Genomic DNA, 5,732 nt, shown 5'->3' with positions numbered 1-5,732 from the left:
AAAGTTCAACTTTTCAAGCTTCGAGGGAAGCGTCAGCCAATCAAATCATATGCCAGTACAAGCTCTAGCCAATCAAACCGCGTGCTTGTGGGTCCGGGGCGGGAGATTAATGTGATTGGCTGTTGGGTGAGTTTCAGACACGCCCACCGGCAAGCGTCAACGCACGCTGCCGTGTGGACGCTGCGTTACTTTAAAAAAGCAATGACTTCTCTTTTACAAATCAATATAAACATATTTGTTTCTAGTACCTCATCTTAATGTAACTAATTTGAAATGTGCCCTGTATCTCTTCTGAGACGTTAAGTAGGTCTGAACATTTTGTTTTTCTTATCCGCCTGACTGTTTTCACTCAGCTTTGTGCGGTGATGAATGCAGCTCTGGGAGTTATGGATGGGTTCATTAGCAGTAAGAGCTCATCTCATTAGACAGTGAATGGCATCAGGGCTGAGTGTGACACGCTGTCAGAGCTCTGATGACACATTCCTCCACAGACCTGCTGCAGCCACTCTGCATGTTGATGCATCCGTTTATAGATGTGACCACCTCATCGCCCAGGCGCATCATCATGTCTCTAATAGGGTTGGGCGATCAAATTGATATATCGGATATCGTTTATAGGATAATAATTGGGCTAATTTCTGTCATTTTCTTTTGCTAATTTATTGGTCTACCCCGTTTGAGCGAGTGAGTGCTGCAGGGAGAGAGACAGCAGGGAAACTGTGTGTATGACCGACACATCTTTTAATCAATGCGCAAATCATTTTAACTCAGGAATATGACCCATATCTCTAAATTACACTATACTATTCTTAACTCAGAGAATAACTGGATATTTCATTTGGAATGATGAATATTCATAACCTTTTATCAATTTACTCCCACACTGATTATGCTGAGCAGCAGGATTCTAGCTAATATTTCTCTCCCTATCTGCAAACATATCACAAGAACAATTCCATTTCATATTAAAAAGGTAGAAAAAACAAGGAAAGAAAAGAGATGCAAGCAGAGGTCTGGTTTGACAGTAACTCAAAATTAATATAGCCAACAAATCCATAATTGATGCAATTAAGTTCCCCTGAAAATAAAGTATAGAAAGAATAGCCCTATATATTCAGAAAACATTTCATATTTATTAAGATAAATTAGCCGGATTTTAGCTTTGAGCTCATTTCCATCCGTAGTCCAGTCACATACAACATGTATGAACATGACAGTTATATACATGGCAAACAGAAATACATGATATGCAGAAAGAGCATGAGCAGCATACAAGTATTTACCACATGGCAGTACACTATAGCAGCTACAATGCATAAAGTGCAAGAGGAGATACCCCTGTGTTAAAGTGCATTTAGCGGTGATTGCAATTCTGTTTGTTTCAACCATTCTTTGAGTTGACCTTTAAAGCTATTGAGAGTGGGACAATCCCATATCTCAGTTGGGAGGCTATTCCAGAATGAGCTGCCTTGGTCTACGGTGGACTTCACAGTCTCCTCTGGTTTCCGACCTAGTGCAGCGTGGTTCCTTTTTATAATGGGCAAATTATGGAATACCCAAAAACCTTTCAGATGTGTAAATCTTACCCTCAGAAAGTAGGATTTTTGAAAACAGAATAATGAACAGATTTCATTTGCTTCCAGAAAAGAAGAACAGAAGTGCACAATATTTACAAGTAATGACTCAGTAGCAAGACATAAGACATCCGTGGCACATCATGCAAGGACAAAATAGTCTTTTAATATATTTTCCCTGAACAAAAGGCATGCCTGAGATATTCTGTGCACAATGAAAAGCTCCAGTATAATGTGTGGCTCTCACTATTGAATTATATGTTAACTAGATCTTGCTGCACTTTGACATTTTAGAGCAAATGTGACGGTTTCTTAGTCTCTCTAAATGTTTATGTCACACACACTTAGGTGTCCCCCAAGTTAGTATTCTGCCTTTTCACACAGTAACACATCAAGTTAGATGTGTTGGTCTGATCTCACGGGACATTTGAAGTTGCACTGAAAGGAAACAAAACTTAATTCAAAATGTTACAACAATAACAAACCCTTACAAAGGCAATTTATACCTGAATCCCTAAAAAACAAAGATGAAATCAATGAAACAGGTGTTACAATTCTTGGTAATTTAAAAAGAAAAAGAGTCACTTTTAATTTCATATGATAAAAAAACAATCCTGGTTTTCAGACGATATATAATAGATAACCGGCAGCATGTTTCATTTCCACTTACTAATCTTACGACTGCATGTATTTTCACAACAACCGTCTGTTTATTCAAACCATTTCCACAGATAGATTCATGCATAAATGGTCTGATATCAGATGCAGGTCTTTCCAATTTAGAATCTAATTAAGTTTGATGGAGTCATGATGAGGCAGGTGTGAATCCCGCTCTTTCAACACTGTTTGCTAATCTTTGACACTGGAAGCAATCCCACAGTCACATTTGCATAGCACCTCTTAATAATTTAATGATTCTGGCAATTGGACATTACATTTCTTCTTCTTATTTTTTTTAATCAGAATAACCACAGGAGCTTTCCCCATATTGGTCAAATACAGATCATTTGACAAATCATCCCCCCCTAGCAGGCTTAATGTCTCGTGCATATTCATAGCGTTTTCGGATTTCCAATCAAAGTAGCTGGCAGGTCTCTGGTGTGAGCCGTGCCTCTCACTCTTCGATGAATCATTCATGCTGTTTAGCTCACAGTTGTTTGGGCGCATCTGGCTCGGGGAGGTATGGGGTTGGCCAAATGGAGAGGCCACATGGCGGCTCCAGATGTTTTGCTTTTGTATATGCACAGCTCATCAAAAACAACAAGCAGTGCCACCCTGGAGTCGGTGCCATCTGGGAGACAGCAGAGAGCAGCTTCTCGTGCCCCATGGTGAATTATTGGAGGGCTCTTTTGAAAAAATATGACTTCTTTTCAGGCAACCCCTTAAATTCTACACACAGCAAATATGAAGACAGAAACACCTAGACTAGTTGTACTAATAATCCTTCTATGAGTTGTTAAATCTCAGGCAGCAGGTTGCTAATTTGAAGTCAGTCCATCAACCGGCTGAAGAAGTGTCCTTGAGTAAGACAGCAAATCCCTGCAGCTCAGAAAATATTTGTTGTAGCCGTGTCTGACAGCCCGTCTAAATAAGGTAATGGATTAACAGCACCGTCCAACACTTACTTGTCTTTCAGTTTTTTATTGAGTTGCATCAAATCATAAATCCATCAGTTATGACAGGAAGGTTTAAAAGATGAAGTTACATTTTCACACAAAGTTTTTGAATATGTCAGGTCACATTACTCTGCATGCTGTGCTCTCTGCAGGCTTTTGTGTCCAGCCCCATGTGCACATCACACCCCTCCCCAGATCCCTGCCACTCTCAGTAAAATCATTATTTAGTCCTTTTGTAAGCAAGCAGTGTCCCAGATCACAAATTAATCTTTCATATGTTTCCAAGATCTAGCCTTCTGTAATCCCATCTGTATGAGACACAACAAAGCACAGCAAGAGAGCGCTCCATGAATTATTCATTCATTTCTCATGAAAGGCTTTCGTTATGTCTGTCATGTTTCACTCTAGCAAGAGGAATCCATTGATCCTTGCCTTTTCTCTGACAACAAGAACAAACAAGCGACATCACATGGCTGTACATTTTCTCACACTCCGACAAAACAGATCTGAGAAAAAAGAGGCATGGGCAATAAAGCAATGTATTATATGCATAATGTGCATAATGTGTACACACATGCTCACTCGCACACACACTCGCACACACACTGTACACACACACACACACCACATTAAACACATCTCCATGCTCTTAACTAATAGCTGCAAGTGCAACCTCAGGGAAAATGTTTGAACTAGAACGCAGCGCTGCACAGTGGAGTAAGTCACATGTGCCTTGCCAGTAATCATTTATCTCCAGTAGTATTATAATCTAATGGGCATGTCTTCTTTCTGACAAGTTGCCTTCATAATTCAGCGCAACAGAATAGAGAAAACAGCATTGTTAACAAGAAAAGGCTTTAAATCACAAGCACAGAGTACATTTCCTGTGAAATATTAATGTGGAAAGTATGTTTGTGTACAAGGAACAAAGGGCAGAGTGTTGTACATCAATGAGCTGACAGTGCTGCAGGCTCCACAGAGCGGGCGCTGCTCCTTCCAGCTAAGGCACGCTGTGTATGTACAGTATGGGGGGGGGGGGTTGGTGCATGGGGGAAAGAGAGAGGGTCATTTATAATGTATAGGCCTGCTGGAGCGTGAGGTGTTGGGTCTGCTTAGGTTAGTGTGCATAGCTCTGTGTGGCTGCTCTTCACCTCCCTCTGAGCACTTGCCTTATTTACTTTAAAAGCTTTCCTCTGGAGCCTTGTTTGGGAACTTGGGAGGCAGGATGGATAAGACAGATCTAATTCACTAATACCCCCGTTTTTACAATGATGAGCCTGTCGCCTTACAAGATGGGGAGTGGGCACAACTCTCCCTTTGAAAGTCACACAGCCTTGTAAGTCCACATTAGTGTCTTGTTACCTGCAGTGTAATGAGGTTAGTCGGGCGGCTGTCTGCAGGGTGCTCCGGTAATGCTCTTGGCTCTCAGGAATCTGCCTGGATCCTATTAACGGAAAACACAGCGGCTTTATTCATTCATTCACAGCACTAAAAAGCATTAAACTCACATTTAAAAACACTGTATATACTGTATTACCTGCACAACTACCAATAATCCAAGTGCACCTGTGGCTTGTTCTATTCTTGTCACTCATGCTTATTTCATAGTACACTGCAGCTCTGATATGACAAGTTGCTTGCGCTGATTGTGTGTACTTGACTATGGAGATTATACAGCAGCTTGCAGGATAAGAGTGCTGTTGTTGGCCCAGGCTGCCTCCTCCCTGCCTGTCAGCGCCAAGCGGAGATGAGCTTGTGGCCCGTTCTGTCTGCTGTTAATCCTGCCTGTTCTGCTTTGTCAAAGCCGCTGTTTGAACAATGGAGCTGTCTTCTTGTCTGCTAATTTAGGAACAAACATTTGCCTGCGTAGCAAACAAGCTCTCCCAGGAAGTGCTATTAATAGGATAATTAAGCAGACGGTAATGAGCAGGATTACTGCTAATTATGACAAGATTTGTTTTGGCATTTGCCTGAGAGGCAGCGGAGTGTTAAAGTCTGCACAGGAGTTCATCGCTGCAGCGAGCGCGCAGGCACCTGAGTAAACAGATTGGGACTCACTGGGGGTATGGGTGTGCTGTGTGCACATGTGTGTTTGTGGGGGGGGGGGATGTAAACAGAGGGAGGATAATAGCAAAAGCACAACAATGCCAGAGGTTCTGCCAGGCCAGGCTATCACTTTGAAATGAGGTCAACCCAACCTGCCTCTGCGTGACCCCGCGGCTGAGAGGGCCAGACAGCTGACCCCCAACACAGCCCCCATATCCTGAAGCTAGTGAAACATGTCCATCACAATTTCCTAGTATATGTCATATATTGTATGTCTTGTTTTCTCTAACATGCAGTACAAAAGCAAAGATATTCCACTTGCATTGTAACGGTACGTCCACACGGCAGCGTCGCGTGCTTCAACGGAGACGCTTCCCATTCACTTTGAATGAGGTGACGTCACGCTTTACCGAACTGCATTGTGGTTCCGTTGCGTCGCTTTGCCTCTGTTGCTTGCTTCGAAAGTTGAGAACATTTCAACTTTTCAAGCGTCGAA

The sequence above is a fragment of the Notothenia coriiceps genome, unplaced genomic scaffold, assembly GCF_000735185.1.
Source record: "Notothenia coriiceps isolate Sejong01 unplaced genomic scaffold, NC01 NC01_scaffold00009998, whole genome shotgun sequence".
Lineage (NCBI taxonomy): Eukaryota > Metazoa > Chordata > Actinopteri > Perciformes > Nototheniidae > Notothenia > Notothenia coriiceps.
The sequence above is the reverse complement of the archived record's forward strand: the minus strand, read 5'-3'. Positions refer to the sequence as shown.